The 24,796-nt window shown below is 39.5% G+C and overlaps 1 long non-coding RNA gene across 2 annotated transcripts in view; it reads left to right on the top strand.

Annotated features, from left to right (window-relative positions):
- The window catches only part of LOC140595291 (uncharacterized), an 89,640-nt gene that overhangs the window by 27,834 nt on the left and 37,010 nt on the right, over positions 1–24,796 (top strand). The window lies entirely within an intron of this gene.

Here is a 24,796-nt window from a genome sequence, read left to right as displayed (position 1 = left end):
GATTCAAAGCACAAAAAGTCCTGTCTTAACAGATCCAAACTTGTGGCAAGTTGTAGCTCCTCACATAACCCAGGTTTCACTTCACTCTCAATTGAAGGGCCTGGGGGGATGGCTGAATTTAATTTTAGTTTTCTCCAAGTTGAGTGACCTCCCCACCTGGAAGTAAACTCTCTGAGAAGGTTTGCTATCAGACAGACCTGAACCCAGTGCTCTGGCATAACAACCATGTCATTGTGGACATGTCACACTTCCCTTCTACAAATTTCATTTTCTTTTCTATAAAGCTGGAACGATAAAAACCTATTTCACAGCACTTCTCTGAGTCCTAAGTAAGCTAAAGGATAGATCAAGTATGTACACAAATTAAATAATAAGTTAAATAAACCAATAAATGCATCTGTCCTTCCAAATGTGGAAATAAAGTAGAACATCTTTATCTCCAGAGCAGCTTGAAATCCTATTAAGCCTATTGCTACTATGAGTAGAGCAAGCATTAAAAATACTGAAGGATTTCCTTCGGTGGCTAATTTGACAGCTAGGACATATTTTGGGAGAGAGAAAACCATAATTTAAAGTATCCTGACATCAATAAATATTTCCTTAGCATTTAGCCGTAAGAGCTCTGAATCCTCCATCTGTTCAAAAATCTCTAATTTCAAAATAATATGGTGCTTCAAGAGTTTGTGAATCCACAGAAACATCAGGAAGACCAAGGACCGTTGCATTTTCCACACTTAGAAGTGTATACTACTATTGTTTCTTTGTGGAACAAGGAAAGAAAACAAGTTGATCTCCATTATCCCTTCAGCACTGTGTTCCTTAATTACATTTGGAGGAGTTTCAGAAAGAACACTAGTTCTGACCACGGGGTGAGATAGGCATTGGGGTGAACCACTGCCCAGCTACCCAGATGACACCTTCCATGTTCCCTTGGCTGCATTCCTAAGTAGCTACAACACTCATCCCTGCAACCATTTGTTTTTCAAGCTCAAAAGAACTTGCGAATCATACAGAACTGGACTGAGTTTATCGCTAAATGTTTGATGAAGTGGGTAGTAATTCCTCAAAATAAGTTCCAGATAAACACTGAATTGAAAATAAATTTTCTCTTTTCTGTTCACTTCTACTCTGGCCTAAACGCAAGTGCCTCATGTAGATGTTCTACTCCCATCCCTTTCCCCTCTCCTTTCAGAAGCTACATTCTTCTCCTTTTACTCTTCTATGCCCATTCCAGACTTCATACACTGAAAGGACCAGGGTGACATCTAGTTGTCTAGGAAAAAGGCCACTAAGACAATGTACAAGTAAACATCTTAGAATAACAATAGCCTTGCTTTTCTTCTACCAACCAATCTCCTTACTTCCACTTTATTCCATCCACCACTGTGAGCCAAAAAGGTATTTTCAAGAAGCAGTGCTGTCACTCTCCTATTTAAAATCCTTCATTGAAACGCTGCTGACCCTGAAATAAAGTCTGCATGGCATATAAAGTTCTTTATGGTCTGGCTTCTGTTTATCTTCCCAGCCTTGTCTCTCAAACACTTCCCACCCTTCCTAGTACCCGATTCTCCACTAGTAAGTTCAGATGCACTCTGACCTGCCTTCAACACACACACACACGAGTCTGCCACTTGTTACAGTCTTTCCTGTCTTGCCCCTCTCGCCCAACATGGACTTACCCTGTGGTTAATTCTAATTCACTTGAACATCACTTCCTGAAATCAGTGCCTCTCCTATGTATTTTTGAATGTGCCTGAACTGCTTGCTCACTGTAAACTCCCTTTCTAAGCTACCCTCTTATTCAGTGTTATATTCCCAGTATCTAGAATGCTGTATGTTACATAATAAGGGCTCTGCAAATATCTGCTGAATGAATAGATGAATGAATGAGTGAAATACCTTCTACATACTAGAGGTTCCCAAAGTATGGTGCACAGACCAACAGTATCAGTTTCACTTCGGTACTTACAGCTGTAAATTCTTAGGACCTCCTGAATATCTACTGAATCAGAAATTCAGGGGGTAGGGCCCAGCACTCTTTATTTTAGCAGATTGTCCTGCGATTCTGAGGCATGCTAAAGTTGGAAAACCACTGCTCTAAGGCAGTGGTACTCATCTTTGGCTGCACATTATAATCATCTGGGTTTTTTTTTAATGCTTGAACTACCCCCCTAGATTATTTTATTCAATTAGGTTAGTGTGGATTCTGAAGTACTTTTTAAAGCACTTTTTAAACTCACCAAATGATATTGGTATGTATCTGGGGTTGAGAATCATTGTCCTTGATTTTACATTTCTCATCTCGAGCTCTACCATAAACACATAAAATTACTGATAAAATGGACATTGGTCTAGTGCCACTCCATCAGTGCCTCTAGCCTCCCCTAGGACAATGTGGTAAGGTTGCGTCATATCCAGCCTAGCAGCCAAAATCTCATTATTCCAAGTGTGGTTCCTGGAATGAAGTTTGCATCCCCCAGAGGGTAGCTTGTTGGAAATAAAAAATCTCAAACTCCACCCAGACCTACTGTATCAGGATCTGTATTTTAACAAGCTCCCCACATGATTTTTGTCCACATTAGTGTCTGAGAGATCCCAGCCTAAGAGAGAGAGCACTGAGCATGGTTTATAGAGTACAGCAGTAAAATCAATTTTTGTAGGTTTTTTTATAGTTCATGTATATATATTAGCATATAGTCAAAAGTATTTTGCCATAAGACTTTTCAATAAAACTTCTGGTCAGGGCCAGAAATTAACTTTCAAGGTCAAATGGCTTCCTTGGTTAATAGCATAGAAAGGACTCCATGAATTTTGGCATCTATTGACTGTTGGATAGTGAAGTTCTTTTCTACTTGAAAGTGTTTGAAAACTAGGCCATCCAAAAATATCCACACATACATAACTCAAAATAATGAATTATGGGTGTTTATAATCCAATCACATATACTGAGTGCTTACTGTGGGCCAAGCAGGCACCATGCTAAGTACTCAACACATATTAATTTATTTAATCTTCCCTACAAACTCATGAAGCAGGTGCTGTTAATTATCCCCATTATGGAAATGAAGGAGGCAGAGGCATAGAAAGTCAGACACAGCTTAGAAGTATGACCCAGAACTGAAATCCAAACCCATCTTTCTCTGGAAACTGGGCTATTAACCACATCACTATGTTCAACAATTACTCTAAAGGAGAAGGAACAATGACCCAAAACAACTGTTTTTTTTAAACATTAGTTTAAAAGCCCCTGACTGTTCCTCCTACAATTAGAAGAGCCAGAATTAAATAGAATGGTTGCCGTGCCAACCCACAGAAGTCAAATATAACCAGGCAGCAAATTAGAGTAAACATTTAGGAATCCCTTGCATGTGGCACACGACTCCACCCACCCTTCTTGGCACAAGTCAGGATGTTGATTATATGGATCCCGCTGGCATTTCATGTCCTCATGCAAGTCATACAGAGTATCCTCCTTACTGCTGAATGTGAACATGACCAGACTTATTTGAGTAATTTGGCACATTATGGTGATGACTCAATAGTGCAGACAAGGGCAAGAGCCCCAGCTTATGAATTCCTCCATTCCCCCTTACTCTTTTAACTCAATCATCCCATGTCAGTGGACCCAAACAAGGTAACTGGCATGATGTTCAGAGCTGAAGATCACTTCCCAAGGACTAGGATTTCTTGAGGATAAAGGTAACCAACTGGCTGGAGTCATTAATACCAACTGGTTAATAAGCTCTGGGAAATGTGTCTTATCTAAATAGTCTTTGCCATGGTAAAGTAAAGCAGAGAAGGGAGGAGAAGGGAAGTAGGTGCCTATATTTGGAGCAGAATTCATGCCCCACATATGCCAGTCAATCAGTTTGGTTCATCTCTTTTGGCATTCCATTCCACTGACTGTCCCCCATTAACACAGTGGGGTTTTCACACATTAACCTAATTTGTAGGTATGGGAGTTTCCCATGAAAATTCCCCGAGCACAGGTCAGAAGTGGGAGCCCTGAACATTTATATGGTCCTTCTTTGTACTAGATCAGAAACACTAACTTTGCCAGGCAGCCTCTGATAAGAGATCTGCTGGGCTGTGGTCACAGAGCCTCAGCTGATGAATACAGATAGAGTAACTCTGAGACATTTCATATCAGAGTTTGCAGCCTTGGGAGCATATTCTTAACTCAGAACCTCTTATTATCAATGCCTCCAATTCATTCTCTAATTCACAACTTGTTTTGAAATAACCAAAAGGATCATTCATAAATTCATAAACATTATTACTGGAATAAACTTAGAAATAATCCTACCTTAGTTCTTCATTTTATAGAAGAAGAAATTAGGGTCCAAATCACTCGGCAATTTTCCAATTTTATGTAATAAATGGCAGAGCCAAGAGTAGAATTTGGGGTTTCTGATTTCCATGCCAAGTGCCAGTTCTACCACTAGGTTAGATCAAATCTGGCTGTTCAGAATCATCTAAAGATCATTTAAAGATCCAGGTTTCCTGGCCATACTTCCAGATGTGCTAATTTAGTAGAAATCTAGATAGAGCCCAAAAATCTGAATCTTTCGACTCATGCTAAAGAATGGGCTAGAGTATGCAAAGTAAATTTCAGAATCAGAATTTTCCTAAGTATCTGAACAAAATTCATGAAATATTTTTATACCTATGGGTTATAAATCAAAGCTTCATACATGTTGACTTTCCCAAAAGTAATTTTTTTCTTTTTATAATAACGTCCATGTGATAAAAATAAGGGCACTTCTGTGCTCATAAGCTCAGAAAAGTAAAAAGACAATCTAAAATCCCATAGTTGGGATGCCGGAGTGGCTCAGTGGTTGAGCGTCTGCCTTCGGCTCAAGGCGTGATCCCAGAGTCCCTGGATTGAGTCCTACATCGGTCTCCCTGCATGGAGCCTGCTTCTCCCTCTGCCTGTGTCTCTGCCTCTGTCTCTCTCTCTCTCTCTCTGTATGGTTCATGAATGAATATAAATAAATAAATAAATAAATAAATAAATAAATAAATAAATAAATAAAATATGCACACAGTGAATTCCATTAATAGGAAAAATGAAGTATCTCTAAAAGATATAATTTGGACAGTTATGTATGGAAAGAAAAGAATGTCCTTTTTCTTAGATACATGATGAAAGTTTTAGGGTAAAGGGGAATCATGTCTATTGCTTACTCTCAAATAGGATGGATGGGTAGAGATAGATAGAGAGATAGATATTAAAGCCAGGAAAAGAGAGACAAAAAGAATAAATGATAATGCAAATAGGCTAAAATGAAGAGTTTTTAAAAGTTAAAATTCCTACCAACCCATATGCAAATGAGTTCTGCTTCTCCTATGGTTCCAGTATGGAGCCTGCAGCTCTTGAAACTTTACATGCCTCATTATTCATGACTAGTACAAGAGAGCCAAAGGCGGGCGCTAAACCGCTGAGCCACCCAGGGATCCCCTTCACTGTGTGCATATTGCACGAAGTTATAGGTATAGTCTTTGTGTATATTTTGATTATCAGCTGAACATCTAGTTTGTAAAAGTAGGCATGCACTTGTAAGATATTATGTTATTATGTGAAGAAGAAAGAGACTAACAAATAGTTTGACAGCCTATTCCCTACATCCTTGCCTCTAGGGAGACAAATTGAGGAAGACCAGGAATTATAACTCCTATACTGAGGTGAGTGTGACACATATTTACATGCAAATAATCAAAAAGCAGCTATATTCCACTGTACTCCCCAGTGAAAAGGACAGGATCAAAACATTATAAATAGGTTTTAGAACCAAGAGGAGAGACCCATAAGAAATATGAAACAGTGGCAACAACATAATATCTGACTGGCAAAGTTCTAAGAGGTGTAGATTGGGAGTCAAGAAGCCAGGACCCTTGTTCTAGCTTGGCTACTCTCTCTGAATGATCTTTGGTGAGATGCCCTCACTCTCTGGAGTATGGTTTCTTTATCTATAAAACAAAAAGGTTGGACTAGATGCTCTTTCATGCCCCTTCCAGATCAGTGGGTCTCTGGAAAGTTTACATCTACATCATTCAAACTCTGATCAAATGCCAGACTGAGAAGCAGTTCAGAGAAAGGGATTATCAACATGTAGGGCAATACCAGGAAGTTCTTTATGAGAGCCAGGGGTGGGAGGTAGACTCTTGGGGAACAGGAAGGAATTTGGTAAGTGGAGGGGGGAAAATGCACACTAAAATGGAAAGCAGTACAAATGAATATATATAGTCTCAAAAATGAGCAAATAATGTTATTGAAACAGACCTACCTAAATAGCTTAAAAGTGAGAGTTGAGACCCGAGTGGACAGATAGCTCATGTCCAACAGTCAGCCTCTCTATTGTGGCCACTTTTCAGACCGTGGAAACTTAATGATGCACTTTTGATGAAGAATATGTATATAAAAGAGTCAATGGATTCTATATAACTGATAGCTTCCAATAGTTTCATTAGAAATATTTTACTCCATTTTGTGCTTATTATCTATATGGAAAATTGCTTTATCTGTAGATACCAGCATCCGCCCTCTTCACCCCCACACCATCTGAATTATCTGTCTTTGCACAGATAAGGAATACAGCACTGTTCAGACAGTTCTGGCTTGTGCATTGAGTGTTATTGCTACTGGTGGTTGTTTTTCTTGGCAGTGGAGAGAACTGATCATAGATACATTAGCCCTTTAATTTTCATTACTTCTTTAAGAAGAACTAATGAAAATTATTTTCCTAATTTTACACATGGTAAAGCTGGACTCAAAAAGAGTTTATAAGCTTGCCTAGAGCTGGGATATAAATTTAAAATTATGCTTTTAACTCCTGTGTTGATTTATACACAATATTTTCCTCAATCCTTGTAAATAATGCTCTACTTTGCTGAAATAGATGGGGCTTGGGAAATGAGAAAAGAATCAGCTGTTTTCCAGAATCCCTCCCCCAAGGAGGCCTGTCTAGCATTAATCAGACTGTTGATATCAACTCTAGTCAAATACTATAAGCATGATTTATACAGGCAAAAAAAAAAAAAAAAAGGTGATAATTAGAAAATGTCAATGAGCTAGTTACAAATGTTGCCAGCTCAACATTATTTCTTAAAATCATTACTGAAAACTATTTGCAAGTAGTTTGAGATGCCTTGACATGTATTTGGTAGTTTGTATATATTTGAGACCAGAAAGGTTATTTTTTGTATCGTGGCAATAAAAAGAGAGAGAGAGAGATTCAAATCCCTTTTAGACATAGATTATGAACCAAGGTTATGTACAGGCAGTAGAAAGTATGAAGAAAAGGAAATTAGTTAAAGGAGATGGGTGATAAATTCCACATGCCCCCTGGGGTAGTGTTTGAATGAGTATTATTTAATGGTGGCAGTGGTTATGGGCATGTGTGTACTTGGAGAATGTGCATGTGTGTGCATACACTTTGAGGGCTTTTTTTTTTTAATGTTTCAAATCCTTTGTAGTGTTTTAAACTTCTATCAACTTAATCGAAGAAGATTATAAGTCTGCGTGTATTTTGAGGTAGAGTTGTAAATTGTTGGTGATGGTTGTAAAGTTTGTTCTTACCTGTAAACAGGGTTCCTTTTCTTTTTCCCCTCTTTCTTTCTCTCTCCCTCCCTTTCCTTCTTCCCTCTTTCCTTACTTTCATTTGATTCACTTTCCAAGGTAGTGAATTCTTTTCAGTGGAAAATAAAAGTGACCAGAACATGGTCTGTAATAATGCCCCAAAGTAAAGGGCCATTCAGTCTTCCAAATGCATCAGACCAAATCCTGTGATGATAAAGAATTTCAAAGATCGTATTTTATTTTTGAACTAAACTGGGAGATTTCATTATCTTCCTAATGGAATATCCTATTGTAATCAGAAGATATCGGAATCTTATACTTATGTATTCAATGTAAAGAAAGTCAACCTCAAAATACATATTACTTAATTTCTACTCACCAGAAACTGATAGGATTTTTAAAAAGATTTATTTATCTTTATTTATCTTTATTTTAGAGAGAGAGGGGGAGAGAGTGAAGGAGGAGGGGAGAGAAAAAGAGGGAGAGGAAGAGAATCTCAAACAGACTCCCTGTAGAGGAGGGAGCCTGACATGGAGCTCAATCTCATGACTATGAGAGTCAGATGCTTAATCAACTGAGCCACCCAGGCACCCCTGATAGGATTTTTTAAAATAGACTTCAAATGCAATTTTTGCAAATGAAATTGTATCTTTCTACTGGTTTTTATAGTAATATTGGAGATCTATTCTTACAGAATAATTAGTTTCATATAGCTTCTGTAAAAAATTACCACAAATGCACTGGCTTAAAAAACATAAGTTTATTCTCCTAATTCTGTGGTCCAGAATCCCAAAATCAGTTTCACTGGGCAAATGTCAAGGTGTCAACAGGGTTGATTCCTTTGTGAGACTCCAGTGGCCTCACTTCCTTGCCTTTTCTAGCTATAACCTTTATATATCTCAACTCATTTAATGCTCCCAATAACTTCAGGAGGTTGGTGTAGTCATTTCCACTCCTTTACAGGTGATGAAAATGAAGCACAAAATGTCAAGGTGACCTGTTCAGAGACACACAGAGACAGGGCAGAGATGAAATTTGAATCTAGTCAAGGTCCTGGAGTCTGTGCTCTAAAGTCCACACTTCACTTCTTTTGTTCATAAAATATCATCAAACTTAAAACCATAGAAAACTTTAAAAGCTGCTCATCTAAAGATATGCTACTTAGGATTAAATTGGTATATATTTTCATATAATGCAGAGCATATTTTCATTTTTTTAATAAATTAATTTTTATTGGTGTTCAATTTACCAACATACAGAATAACACCCAGTGTAGAGCATATTTTCAAATATGAATTGTTTTAAATATCTAATTTTTTAAAAAATCTAAATTCTAAAGGATCTAAAATATAGCAGTTGCAATAACATTAGCCAGGAGGTCATTTCCTCAATATTAGCCTTAATCATAAGATAAATTTAACTGGAGCAGTTGTAAAAATAATAAAAAGCTCCAATATAAAATATTGCATTACCTTTGAATAGACAAATAAGTGATTAAATGTAAATATGTGAATAAAGCTTATTTTTATGTGCATACAAACTAGTGTTGTTAGTGTGCAATAATGTAGTTAATTTTCTTTAATTAGGTCACAGTTTCTACTATAATCCTGTTTTCACAATTAATTTGAACATGATTATTTTTTCCCCAAAAAGGGTGGTAACATTAAATGGGCCTGGTTGATTGCTCTATCAAGTATGCCAAACTCATGGGTTCTAGTATTCTTGACTATTCTGAAGTCCTATTGCCCACTGGATCGTAAAAGAACTCTGACAAGGTCATTTACAAACAACAACAAACCAAAAATCTCTGTTACGAAGCCAGCAGACAGTCAATATTTTGGTTAACTGTATATGTGTATACTTCTTTGTGAGGCAACAGTGGCTCTATTTGACTACATTGTCTGTACTAAACTTCTAAATCATCTCCCAGCTTCTTCATTTATGGCATTCTCTCACCTTCTCACAGTGTAACTCATTCTAAAACATCTTCTATTATTCACTGATACATCATAGTAAGACCTGCTTTTGGATCATGTGCTATGCTTGATGCTGAAGATGGGTAAGACATGATCTCTGTTCTTAAGTAAGTCACAGACAAGGTAGGAAGCTAGTAAGAAGACAAACACTGTGATATGGGCTATAACAGAATTATGTACAGAATGCTATAAATGCTTGCAGGAGTATTACTTAAGAAAAGTCTGGGAGCCATATGTTCCAGAATGAGTAGGAGTATTGGGGGGGGGTGGGGCATGACACCTTCAATGATATGCCAGGAGCACTGTGTGCCCTCCAGAATTGGAGAGGTCAGAGGGGGATATATTATTGAAGATCTCTTCTCTATGCTAACGAGACTGAACTTGACCCTAAAGGCAATTAAGAACCATAAAAGGTTTTTGAATTGGACTGTGATACCACCCCCTCCCACATAACCCACACCCAGACAGCTTTTGCTACCCCAGACAAAATTTCTCCACATCTCCATTATATTCTCCTCCTTGAAAAATCTTCCCAAGGTAGTGGAAGAAAGGAGATTCCTGAATTCTTCAATTAACATAGGTCAGCATATAACATCTGCAGTTTGAAGGCCCATTAGTAGTCTTGTTCCTTTTTCTATCTTGGGGGTTTCTACTCTGCTTCTTGTGGTCTTGGGGCCTAAGAGGGCTGAAGAGTCTACTCATCTTCAACCAGAGCAAGTTGCTTTGATTTGTTATATGTATTCGTTTGCCTCTTCAAAATTTCTTCTGGGAAGAAAAGAAACTTGACTACCGAAATACACATCCTCTCACAATCCTCAGTCAGTGGCAAGGTAAAGCACCCACTAAAGACCTGGTCTTCTCGTTCTCACTCTACCAACTAATGGTGTGTTCCTTTTCAAGTGCTTTGAAAGCTACATGTAGATCAATTTTTTTTTTCATAGTTCCATAGAATCCTAGAGGAGGGAAGGACTTCAGAGGCCCAGAGAAATTAAGTCTTGCCTGAGGTTGGTACATAGCAGTGCTGGAGGACACTCTGGTTCTCCAGGTAACAAGCCTAGAGCTTGTTCTACCATTCTCCATCTCCACACTACTTCTCCCCACTGCTACTCTTACGGGCCTGTAGCTGCCACCATCACCTGCCTAGACCACTGCAGACAGCCTCCTAAATAGCCTGTTTCCAGCCCTAACCATTCTCAACAATGGCAGCCAGAGTCATCCTGTTACAACTTTTGGCCTCAAGATCTAAAAAAAGTGAGATCTGTATTATCTCTCTCATAGGGTTAAGAGATCAGATGAGTTAGAATAACTCTGAAATATGGAAGACAGTTGCTGTTGTTTTATTTCTAACCTGGCAGCTAAATAAAATAAACCTTCTTCAGAAGCAAGGCGAGGCTCCTTGGCCTCCCCCCAATTTTTGTTTGAGGGGGCCTCTGATCAGTCATCAATTCCTCCCTTGATTCCTTCTTTTGTGATCACCTCAAGGGAAAAAAGAACACAAGCTTTGCAAAAGGGCAGCTGGACAAGTCCCTCAAAGCAGTGGAAAGAAGTACTACTGGGAAACAAAACTGAATACTGCCATCTACTGGGAGAAAAAGGCACACAGTGGAAAAAGCTTCTGACACCAGTAAGGATGAGAAGAAATCAGAAGTGACAAAAGATATTGCTTAAGCTAAGCTACTAATGGGGACAGGGCTAGGGAAATGAAAGGAAATAACAAAGGCATGGGTGGCATTGTGGAAGCCAAGTGTGATGGATAAACCCAAATGGTCCTTAGGGAGCAACTTTCCCACTTGTTCCATTTTGCAGGGTAGAAAGTAGAAGTCCAAGAGATTTGAATAACTTACTTGTGGTTACTCAACTACTAAGTAATAACACCAGAACTATACCCTTTGGCCAATTCTGGTGCACTGTTTTATATCACACTCCATCTGAGCCAACACATAAACAAATGCAAAGACCATTATACTTACATTTTTGGTTCCTTGAGAATTATGCATCTATCAATCTAGGAGCACACATAATTACTCACTTTCTAATTTGTTGCAGAAAGTATTCACAATGGCTAAGTGAGAAGAAGGTGAGGAGTGGCACCAAAATCATTTACAGATGAGACGTAAGGAGAGGAAGTGGGCATATAGAGAGCTTAAGTCTTGAGACCGAAAGGTGTTGCAGAACTGGGAGGTGAAGGAAGATAAAAAACTATGCCTCACACTAACCTCTTATCAATAGCATTCTCTGAAGGAAGCAGTTTCCACTAATTATTTTTTGTTCTTGGATGAGTACTAGTGACTTGGACTAACCCCAGAATGACTACATTATCCCTCAAATGGAGAAAGTCAGAAAATCTCATTAAACCTATGTTCACAATATATCCAGACTATGGCCACTTCTTTCCCCCTACACTGTTACCACTCTGGCCTGTGCCACCACCATCCTCTGCCTGGATCACTGCAGTAGCCTCCCAACTAGTCTTCTTGTTTCTAATCTTGGCTATTGTCATCAATGGCGACCAGAATCATCCTGTTACAACTACTGGGCTTATGACCTGCCAAAGCCCCTTGCCTCCATCTCACTCATCAATGAGTGAAAGTTAAAGCCCTTACAATGTTCTGCAAAGCCTCAGACCATATGGGTACCATGCCATCCCTATCCTTTCCCCATTACTTACTCAGTTCCAGGTATACTGACTTCCCTGATCTTCCTCTAATCAAATAAGCCCTCACTTCAGGGAGTTTCCACTGGCTTCTCCCTCTGTTTGAAAGACTCTTCCCCCAGATATCCACAGACAACTACCTCACTTCCTTCAGTCATTTGTTCAAATGTCATTTTCTCAACAAAGCCTACCGACACTTAAAATTGCAAACTCCCAATTTGTTACTGTTCTTACAGATTTTTATGGCACATTCAAATATATAAGTATTCATTGTCATTTGCTTATTGTTCATTATCTGTCTCTCCCGGTTATAATGTTCAATTCTTGAGGGGAGGGCTCTTTACCACTTTTTTGACTACTGTGTCTTCTGTTCCCTGAAGTGTCTGGCATGTATTAGGCACTCAATCAATTTTTGTTGAACGAATAAATGAAATACAACAATGATACTTGTATCAAAGATAAAGTTGCAAATGATTACCATCCATACCATTCTCCTAAGAATGAAACTACCTAAATGACTAAAAAGTCATTTAATAGAGTCCTTTCATTTTGTGGGGAAGAAAAAGAGGATCAGGAAGATGAAAGGACTAGGATTTGGTGACATGTCTTCTGACCCAACACCACATATTCTTCCATCCATTTTTTCTTGTCTCTTCAACAATGCTGTCCACTTATGACAGTAAAAATCATACATTTTGCTTTTGGTCCCTCCATGATATAGACCAAAATCAGTAAGTAGCAAACTTTGGTTGGTGGATATTCAGAAAAGTTCAAACTGTCTGCTTTATATAATATTCTGATAGTCAAAAAAAATCAAAAACCAAAAAACCCCAAGAGTGCTGAGTATTGCTCCCCCAAATACTCATCTGCCCCTTCAGAGAAAGTGCTTCTTTCTTCAAAACAAAAGAATTTAAACCTTAACTCACAGGGCTGCTCTAGGTTGAGTTCACTATTTCTCACCTCAGGTCATATGATAATCTTCAAAAGGACGTTCCCCCAAAATCTCAGTTATTCAAGTTAGGGACAAGGTGGAGGAGTTGGTGAGGCTGGAGACTGATAGTCCAAGGTGGGCACTGGTATTCCATGCCAAACAATCTCTTCACCAATTAGAGAAGAGAATAAGAATTCCTCCTGGTCATTCAGGGATAAGACCAAATATCTGCCAAACCAATATCTCAGAATGCTAAAGTTAAATCTACATTAAGGAAGAAATACATTTCCCTAAATGTAATGGAATTGGTCAGATGCTGCCCACAACAAAAGAAAGCCTTCATGTGAAGACATGTAGACTCTGTTCATCTAGCCTCTGGCTTTTAAGCTATGATCTGCAGCCTAGAACAGTATTAAAAGTGATGTCTCTTGTGTCAGACTTCCTGGGTGTGAGTCCTGCCCTTGAATCTTGTTGCTGTGTGACCTTGAGCAAGCTGCTTAATCCTTCTGTGGTTCTACATTCTTCAGTGGGAATAATAATGGTACCACCCTCTTAGAGTTGCTGGTTCATAGATTAAACGAATTAATGTCAAGCTCTTATGAGAGCACTTGATATTTGCTAAGTTCTCAATAAATGCAGCCATTATTATTTTAAAAAATGGCAACCCATTTCAGCACTGGTTCCCTCATCTTCTGGCTGATTCAGTGGATCCTTCTAAATTACAAGTTTTCTGCATCATAGGCACAATCATATTCCCAGTGAAGACTTCCCCTCATAATTCTCCATAAGGCAAAGTGAGCTCATATGAGGATCCATGATTCTCCTTCAGGAAGGGCAGTTTTCTCTTCCAACAATAATAATTTAAATAATTGAAAAAGACAATAAGACATCTAGCATATATTGAACACTTACTGTGTATCGGGCCCTTGGCTATGACTCTTACATTATCTCATTGCCTTTTCATGTCCTTGGATATCTAACTTTTATTGTTCCCATTCCACAGATGAAAAGACCAACATACACAGCAGTTATTCACCTAGATATTGAGTGGTGGGGCCAGCATGAGTGCAGGCTGTTACTCCTGGAGTCAGCTGGCCTCAGTTCTACAGGTTAGTGGCAAAGCTTCTGAAACACTCTTCTGCATCTCACCCCTTCTCCTTAGATCAGATTAAAAAAAAAAAAAGACTTTACTTTCTAATCATAATGAAAGTTAGCATTTCAACGCAATCGATGACCAAGAGGCCTTTACTAAAGGAGTACTTGGAATTCAGCTAGAGCCCTATGTATCAGAGAAGCAAGGAGCTAGTGTTCCCAGGAAAGTGAGAAGGGCAAGGGAAAACCTTTGGGCAGAGACCTTTATTGAAGAAGGAAACTGAGGCCAGTGCTGCTGGAACCTGGGTGAGAGCCAGGCTATGAGGTTCCCAGAGGGCTCTCCCTGCCTGTAGAAAACAGAAGGACAAAAAGAACTTTCTGATCCCTGCTGACAGCATGGTGAGAGATAACTATGGCTCCCCTAAAGTAGCCTAGACATGACAATGGTTGAGGTGTGTGAAGACCACCCAAAGGGAAAACACAGATGTTTTACCAAGTTCAAGGGGGATTCTTCAAGTTGGCGAAGGAGATGGAAGAGGCAGTCTCCACCTCCAACCTCTTCTCACTGAGCATGTAACTCAGGCTATCAGCTAAGAAATGGATGAGTGAGGGAAAGGAGAAAGGGTCTGGGTTTCGCCATTTTGAGATGTGTTTTTGGACACAAAAAGCTCCAGGAGGGGCAGAACATGTATAAGGAGAGCTCTGCAGCCTGGATGGGCTGGGAGGGGTTAAGAAATAGAAATTGATCTGGGAAGAAAACTATGGGCAGAAACAATGCCTTCCTCAGAGAAAATGGAGGGGAAGAGGAACCTCTGAAATGACCTTAGAAAACTGAGGCAAGGCAGCTGTTTTGATGGTGTAAATGAAATGGGTATTGGCCCACTGTCCTGGAGGAACTACCTCAGGGCCAAAGCTCTTAGGGGAAGTATCAGTATGGAGAGAGCAAGTCCTTAAAGGCGTGGTCTGTACTTCCACATGGCTAAAGTGCCTGTGGGAGGAAGGCAGAAATTGGATAAACACCACGAGTGTCAGGAAAGACAAAATATTATCTCCAGCAAGGCAGATAAGACACATGACTTTGATTTGCCACATAAACTCCTTCTGTCCAAATTCCACTCACTAAGTGAAGCAAAACCAGGAAAGCTGAAGGCCATAAGGGATGGCAGGTGACTTCCTCATTCTCAGAAGACATAGCAGCCACTTCATTCATGTCCCCTTGCATTCTGGTTCTTCTAAGATCCTGTTTGCTGGTCACAGAATGTTCGGGCATAGGAAGGAAAGGATTTCCGAAGTCAGATTGGGTTCAGATTGTAGATGACCTGGCAGAGGAGCTGTGTTTACTCCAGAGGACAATGGGAGCCATAAACAACCTCGATTGAATCTAGTACAAACAATGCCAGTAGGAAGAAGGAAGACACAAGAAGCCAGGAAACCCCTTGGTAAGTTGGTGGCAATACCAAGCCTAGATGAGGAAGTGGAGGCCTCTGCCCTGGATACTTCCTTTTAGCGAGCTCGACCCTGGCCTTTCTGTGGCTGAACCCCTCTGCGCAGGGCAAAGAATCTGCAGGGCCAAGTGGATATACCCTCTAGAAGCCTACCCTTTCTTTTTGGACCACACCCTAGGCAATCGTGGGACATGAAAATTCCCTGACCAAAGAGATCTGCACCTGCACTCAGGACCTACAGGTGTCTCTTTCCAGGTTCTGTCTCTCTAAGAGTGACTGGTGTGTACAGGTATAGGCCCAAGGCTTAAAAAGAGGCTGCTATTTGGGGGAACTGAGGGGTGGGGGATAGAAAGATAGGATAGGGTGTGTATACACAAGTGTAGGCCGTTGCATGAGGACAGAGCCAGAAAGTAGAAAGACATAGAGCTAGGCCACAGACTGGGGGGGGGGGGGCTTCATTTTACTCTTGTTCTGGGCTCAAAGTGCGAGGGGCAGGCCTGGCTGGCAAGGCCACTGGTGGGAGGTAAGTGGATGACACAGGATGGCCACAGTAAAAGGATGGTGTAGAAAGAAAATCTTACAGCTTGGCTGCTTGCTGGGGGCTGCCCTGCCCCTGTGTGGTATCTCTGAGGCTGCTTTTCAGGTCCGGTAATTACAGGTCTGGCCAAGGGATGGGATGGGGTGGGGCTGAGGTAAAGTGGGTGAGGTCCTTTCGGAAAAGGTGGTTAAGTGTCTGAGGCTGCAAAACCCGGACACTGGCCAGGTACAAGGAACAATGTTTGGCAAAGAACAAGGGGTGGGGCTACTCCTGGCTGCCAGGCCTGGCCAGGTGCTGGTTCTGTTGCAGACATGTGGGCATGCGTTCCCGCACTTTCCCCGAGATGAGCCATTCTTTGGCTCTCTGCGGGTGAAGGCTGAGGTAAGAACACATCTGGGGATGCAGCTGACCTTTAGGGAGATGACCTCATCTCTGCCTATTACATGTGTTCAAAGTGGCTTTGGGAATCGCAGCCTTTTGCTCAGAAGCTATTTTAATAATGTGATTCTTAGAAGCATCCTCAGAGAATTGCAGCCCACGCCACCACAGGCAAAGTTTCCCTGTCTTTTGGGAGACAAAATGCTTTACACCAAGGAAATACAGGTCATACCACATGCCCTCGAGGTTTCTTCCAAGGCTCAGATGCCAGGCTAGTGCTGTCCTAGTCTTCTTTACCCAACTGTCCATCTTTATCAGTGTCTCTGTATTGGTTTAGCATGCCTAGAGAGAGGAAGTGAGACTAGTGACTCATTGTGTTGCTACTGAAAAGGCACCCTGATAAATTCTATGATTGGAAGTAGAAGCTGATAAAGTAAGATTAGGAGCATTTTCATGAGTTCCAATTAGACTAATTAGTACATTTAGATCATTCTTTCTATTTAAGACTGTGGATGATTATAAGCCATCTTCAATCTAGTTTGTGTTAAGATGTTGCACAAGGAGAAAAGAAATTAAACCCTGAAAACTCCGTAACACAGAAGAGTCTTTCTTTTGGAGAGATTATTGTAGATTTGGCATAATAACATGTATCGAAATATCCCAATGTTTTCATGAGAGGATTCTTATGGAACTCTCTGATTCTAGGCATGGCCTAGGATCCAAAGCAGAAAGGCTAATCTTGTAGATCAAGAATAGAGATTCTGGTGAGGAAGGAGCAATAAGAAGATGCAGATATACTGTGAGGAAGTACAGCCTCAGGAGAGAGAAGGGAAGAAGCAAAACTTCTTAGAGGAGGTGATAGTGACAGAAGACTTTAGCTACTACAAAGTGGATAGGAGGTTTATTTGCCAAGCAAAGAAATATAGAAAGAAATAGCCAGAGGCCTTAGTCCCTGGAAGACAAGATTATTTCTGGACTTACTGGATCTTCAGAAGATACAAAGAAAAAGATACAAAGAAAAGAAGTAAAGCGAAGCGGCCACAGTCTAGGTAATGTACGGACAACTATCCCTCTCCTGATGCCTGGTGTAGTGAAGGGGAAAGGGCTGCACAGTGGGCTTGGGGCAGTGGCCAAGACAAGTCTTCTGAAGAGCAGTGGGGCACACTGCAGTATCCTTAACAGCATGGGGGGTAGTAATTACAGTGTTCAAAGGAGGCAGCCATGGTGTGCTGGCTGACAGAAGTCTTTAGAAAAACACAACTAAGAATGTACTATTAGTTGTATAAGGGCTAAGACTGAGTTCAGATTCCCACAGAAACTGGTAATGAGACAAAGTTTTGAATACGAGTAATTTATTTGGAAGGTGATGTCAGAAAACACTGCTATAGGAAGGGAAAAGTGAGACGGGGAAAGGCAGGTAGTCAGTTCGTGTGCTCTGCCAAGCAAATCACCATTGTGTGCAATTGGAGCTCAGTTCCACTGGGCATCTCTGGGAGATGATGTAAAATGTACGCAGCAGTGTTACCTTGCTCAAGGGGCAAGGAAGTATCCACCAACTGCCATTAGTTATTGGCTGAAGGATTTTCCTAGAGAACTTTAATTTCTCAGCACATTTGGCTTATCCTGAACAGATGATATTTTAATCAAGTTCCCATGGCCATCCATTAGACAGTTCCTAGTCATGGTGGCATGCTTTCTTCTTCAATCAATTCTCTCTTTGGACACCCTTGAAAAAAATCTCATTTGATTTCTTATAAGTATCTACTCTGCCAAGTGAGTAAGCATGATATTTGTTACTTGAAAGAAGTATAGTCACGAAGACAGGGGTCTTAGGTTATTTTCAGTTGATCTTAGATTCACAACCTTCATTCTTGGCCATCAGGCCACTCACTTCCCTCCAGACCCTCATTAATAGCCAAGCACTTTAGATAGAGTTCCTCATTTAATCCTCACTCAGTTCTACAAATTAGCTGCTACTGGAATGATCTCCCTCACTTCTGAAATGAGAAAAACATGACTTGGATTAAAGAGCTTCCCAAAGTTACAGCACTGCACCCCAGGTCTGTCTGTTTCCCGATCTAAGATTCTTAATGACCACATCCTCCTGTCCCCAGTTACTCCCAGAGAATGCATGTTTCCGTCACAGGATGGCAGAGACATATTTGATGGTCTTCAAAGATGGCAGAGAAACAATAAAAGAAGTCTTTTTAATACATTTTTAAAGAGTTTTTAGAAAGGTATAAAAGTTTTTATAAATGTATATAAGGAAAACTGCCCAAATCATGGATGTCCAGGTAGCTGAATTTCCACAAAGCAAACACACAGTGCAAGGCTTCCACCATGAGGACATGACCAGAACCTGGAACATCACCCCTTCCATTTTCCAACATCTTCACAGGTAACCAGTATCTTGGCTTCTAACATCATAGATTATCTCCACATGATTTTGAACTTTATGTAAGTGGAATATATTGCACTGCATGTGTGAGAATCACCCATATTGCTGCATACAGCTATAATTAGTTCATGTTCATTGTCTCATGTGTCTATATGCTAGAATTCATTTATCTGCTCTGTGGTTCATTGACTTTTGGGTAGTTTTTAGGTTGGGTCTACAACACATAGTAGATTTATGGAACTTCTTGTACATGTCTTTTTCTATACTTATGTCTGTATTTCTGTTGGGTATGGATGTAGGGATGATATTGCTAAGACACGCCTTCAGGGGAAACTTGAATGCCAAAGGTAGCCTTCCCTCAGTGAGCTCCCTTCTTTTCAGGGTCTGACTGCTCAGACAGCTCTTGAAGGCCCTCACACATGATTTTCATATTTTATTCAGCTTTTATAGTTTTTCTAAGCAGGACATTTGTCTGCCACAAGTTCCTCCCTCATACAGGAAGCAAAAGTACATTCTTTATACATTTTAATAATTTACATATATGCATTTAATTCTGTGTCTTGTTTATTAATGTGAAAATCACTATACAGACTAAGTATTACCAGAAAAAAAAAAATCTAAGTACAAGTGATATTCCTGTTAGTGTTACTCTGTAACCACATCTTTCCTAACTCTAGCTTGTTTGGATTGTATTTTCCACTGTCTTCAGAAAAACTGTTCATAGTCTGTTCTGTAATTTCAGATTTAGAAACAGACACATGTTGGAGTATAGATGTTAAACACCTGATTAGCACCTTTCGTGGTTGTTATTGATCATTAACTGTCCCCAAACCACTCCTCTTAGCCTCTGGTCTTTCATGGTTCCTCTTGTTTTCTACTCTTTCCCATGGTCTAGGTCTCCTGATTAGCCCCTTTTGTATATCAGAATCTGGCAATCGGTGGATGTAAAACACAGATTGTTGGGCCCTGTCCCCCAGAATCTAATTCCATAGGTCAAGTGAGCCCAATAATAAGAATTTTAAACAAGTTCCCAGGTGATGCGAGTGCGGCTGGTCCAGAAACCACATTTTGAGATTCTAGTGCCATCTCTATTTTTCTTGAGTAATTGTGAACAGTTTTTGAAAAAGAAGTTATTGTGTCTACTCCAGCTGTTTCTAATTTCCTCATGCTGGATTGCGCCCATCAGCCAGAGAGTGATAAAACATAGGATTTTTAAAGGGGCTGGACCCCATGTTCCTTCTGCATCGATTTTAAGAAAACAAAGCAGAGGTATAAATAGTTAAACAGGTCTTTCCCCAATAACTAGGAATCAAAAGCTCCTTTTCAACTGAGAGTTATATTTAGAGGAGCTCTCTTTAAATTTTGGACATATTTGAGAGGAGGGGAGTTAAACGGAAGGTTCTTGTATGACTGAAATCTCCCTCCTTCCATCATTTAAAAAAATGTCATTTATGACTGCAGGCCTGTGAAGCCAAATTTATTTATAATTCTCAGTAGCCCTCAGGTTCTGGGGCAATCTAAAGACACAAACCTTTCTTTGTTTTTAGGTGAAATATCTGTTAAGTACACATTTTATGCATATTTGTCCAGGTTTAGTCAAAACAACACAAACTCTCGGCTATCAGGAAGTATACTGTGATGTACAGTAAGTAAAACAAACACGAGGTTGAGTTCACACAATGGCATTCATGGCATTCTATCAACTTTTAAAACTTTACAGTACGAACTGTACAACAGCAGCCTAAAGCTTTAATACGCTGCCCTTAATCAAAGCCCCATCGCCCCGCAGTGGACGGGGAGGGTGAAAGAGGCCTTCCTTTGCGTCTGAGATGAAACAGGCAGAACTGTTTCTTGGTTTCACCATGCACACTCAGGGCATGGCAGTTTCCATGTAAGGGCAAACAGCTGCTTTTAACAGAAGATAAATTAAGCCCTCGGGTTAGAGTGAAGCCTTTTAGGTCAGAATTCAGATGATAAAAAAGAACCGAGGCTTCCCCAGTTATGTTAGAGGACTGAGAGAGAGGTGAGGTTTATCAGCTTTCCTGCCGTGGTGCTAATGAGTGATAAGGAGCTCTAATTTGAAGACACCCTGGAGCTGTTAAAGTGTGTGTGAAATGCAGACCATTCATCAGCATAGCAATAATCTTCTCCCCGCACAAATGGAAAAATCATTTTGGTATCTTCAGAATTTTTATTAAAGTCTGAGGGTAAAAGCTGGGAAACGGCCACTAAATTTTATAACATCCAGTGTGTGCCAGGCAATATTCTAGTTCTTTATCAAGGGTCAGTCATCGGATATAATCCCCATAACAACTTCAATGGTATGGTGCCATGTTTTCGGGTGAGGAAACTGAGGCACAGAGTAGTTAGATGATGTAAAGTCTGTGCCTCAATTTCTTCACCTGTAAACAAGGGTGCTCAAGGAAGAAACATGTTCAAAACCATAGCTGCCTGACTTCAAACCCATTCTTCCCCCACTAGCAAGGAGATATATAGATATATATAGATATATGCTTATATATACATACACACATATACATATATATAAACATATTTTTTAAGATTTTATTTATTTATTTCTAGAGAGAGAGCAAGCAAGCAGGGAGAGGGGAAGAGAGAATCTCAAGCAGAGTCCATGCTGAGTGAAGAGTCTGACAAGGAGCTTGATCTCATGACCCTAAGATCATGGCCTGAGCGGAGATTAAGAGTCAGTTACTTAACAGACTGAGCTACTCAGGTGCCCTTATATATTTATTATATATATAAAATATATCTATATATTTATATCTATATTTGGACATAAATCACCCAATGGTGATCTTTTTCAGGGAGTGCATTTCAGAATTTCTAAGCAAAGCACATACAGATTCAAAAAGACCCAAGGTGATTCTGAACCAACTCCTTGATCCAGAGAATGCCCTATTGCTTTCTTATCCCCTGGGTCAACTGAAAAATCACTGGATAAATAACTAAGGTGCTCTGGTCTAATGAAAACCAGTGGAGTAGGAATTTGGAAATTTGGGTTAGTTCTGACACTTGGGTCAGTTTAGGCAAATGACTGAACTTATGTTCTTCATTTAGTCAATATTCATTATCTGAGCAAAGATTCAGTAAAGTCTCTAATGTTTCAGGCTCTGTACAGATGGATGTTTATATAAGCCATAACTTCTGCTTGTAAGTTGCCCATGGTCCAGTGAGGAATTCAGACATGTGAACATGTTTGACATTCATTACTAAGTCAGAAGGCACAAATCCCTATAAGTTGTAAAAATATGGTTCCCCAGCTCTTGTTTCTGCCTGGATGGCATAGGATCAGGAGAGCTTCAACACAATAGGAGAAGATTAAAGGAATTTTTCAGGCTGATACAGTGAGGCAGAGAGGGGAGATTCCAGAGTAAGGGAACCACATATGCAAAGACATAAGGTCATATGCTTAGATCTGAATTCCATGTAATAGAATTGAATGATAAGGGACATGGCATACCATGCTAAAGAGTTTGAACTTCCCCTGCAAGTGACAGTGAAACATGAAAGTTTTTATAGGGCCATGAGGTAGTTAAATTTGTGTTTAAGTTGAAACAGTAGTATGACAAATAAATTCAAGGGAGATAAGACTTAAGGCAAAGAAACCAATTATAAAACTGTTACCAAGGTTCAGATAAGATACAATGTTGGCTTGATCTAGAAAAGGTATATGCATATATGAGGAGGGTTGTGGGGAGGGAGAGAGAGGTGCTGGTTTGAAATATTTTTTTTTAAGATTTTTTTTTTTTTATTTGAGAAAGAGAGCATGAGAGAGAGAGAGAGAGATCACAAGCAGGGGGGAGAGGTAGAGAGAGATGCAAACTCCTTGCAGAGCAGGGAATGGGATACAGGACTCGATCCCGGGACCCTAGAATCATGACGTGAGTGGAAAGCAGATGCTTAACCAACTGAGCCACCGAAGTGCCCAGAACATATTCTTAAAGTAGATTAAGCAAATCTTAGCAGTCAACATAATTAGAGTCATGAGAATGATGGCAGAATAAACTCCATGAGAACATGAATTATGTTTGTTTTCCATTATACATGTTATGTATGTTGTGCTTCATACAGTATGGGCCACATAAAAGTTGCTCTATAAATGAATGAATGAGGATGACTTTAGGTCTTAGGCATGGGTGACTTGGTGATTGCTTGGGCCATTAACCAAAATAGGTGTCTAATAATAGGACAATTTGGAGGGTAAAAGAAATTGAGTTTAGCTTTGAGGTACACATGAGAAATCTTGGAAATCTGAATCTTAAGTTCTAGTGATGAAAATTCAAGATAAAGATTATGGTTTGAAAGTCAGAAATACAGAGACAGTTTTTCAACCCATGAGAAAAAAAAGTGCAATTACCTGGGCAAAACAGCCAATCACTCAAGCATTCATTTACTGATCCACTCATTTATTCTTCTTATTCATTTATTTATATTTATTGAGACCCTAGTTTGCATCAGGCTTTGGGCACAGTTTAGGGAATTAATAGGTCTGATTTGGTCTCTGCCTTCAGGAGGTACATCATAAATGGGAAGATAAAACATAAGAAACCAGACAAATGAGACCATCTCTATTATTATATGTATTATGAAGGAAAGAGATGATTGAAACAGAGAATAAAGAAAAGAAGCCTTCTCAGAGAAGGTAACATTTAAATTGAGGCTTGTATTAGTCTGGGTTCTCCAGAAAAACAGAACCAATAGGAAAAAAACATAACTGAAAAGATTTATTGTAAGGAATTGGCTCACATAAAATATGGCAGCTAAGAAATCCCAAATCCTTCATTTGGCAAGCTAGAGACCCAGGAAAGCTGAGGGTCTAGTTCCAGTCCAAGTCCAAAGACAGGAGAAGACCAATGTTCCAGGTTGAAGATAGTCAAGCAGAGAGAGCAAACTCCCCATCCCTTAACCTTATTGTTTGATTATTTGATTCATGCCTTCAACAGATTGGATGAGGTCCACTCACATTGGGAAGGACAATCTGTTTTCTTCAGTCTACTACCACAAACATAAATCTCATCCAGAAACACTTCACAAGTATATTCAGCAATAATGTTTACTATCTGAGCACCTCTGGCCCAGCCAAGTTGACACATAAAATTAGCCATCACCAGTCTAAAAAAAAAAGCTCAATCATGCAAACTCTGCACAAAAGAGTAACCCAGAAGACAAAAGACAAAACAATGTGTACAAAAACCTTAAGTTAAAAAGCATTTGCTATGCCCCCAAACTGAAAATCAATGCATATAGCTGGCGATTAGAGAGTGAAATAGAAAACAAGGTGCAAAGAAATCAATAAGTTAAACAGGACACAGAGTAATTCTAAAAATCAATGGAAAACCACTGAAGAGCTTTAAGTAGGAGAGAATTAGATTTTCTTGTGAGGTTATATTTTTATAATATTAATTGATTGTATGGGTCAGGAATAAGAAGAGATAAGATTGAAGATAGTTTCTTCCCTTCTACTTTCTAGGAAGATTTGAAGAGTAACATAACATGAAAGATGTGAATATATTCTGAAAAACAAAACTAAAAATAATAAATATATGTAAAATATAAAAACACGAATACATAGAGAGTATTATTTTAAGTTGGAGTCATTCTATAGAATTCAGTTCAAGTGAGATCAGGGAGCAAAGAAATAATGCTAATTGTATTAGTATTTAATTACTTAATTTTTAAGAATTTAAAAAATTATTATGTCTTGTTAACATATAAACCCTACTTTTTTCAAATTTTCTGGGCTGTATTTTGAGTGTGTCTCTTATATACCTTGGATTTTAC

This window comes from Vulpes vulpes, chromosome 14 (assembly GCF_048418805.1).
Source record: "Vulpes vulpes isolate BD-2025 chromosome 14, VulVul3, whole genome shotgun sequence".
In the NCBI taxonomy this organism is placed as follows: domain Eukaryota; kingdom Metazoa; phylum Chordata; class Mammalia; order Carnivora; family Canidae; genus Vulpes; species Vulpes vulpes.
Note: the sequence above shows the minus strand (reverse complement) of the source record. Positions and strands in the feature narration are given on the sequence as shown.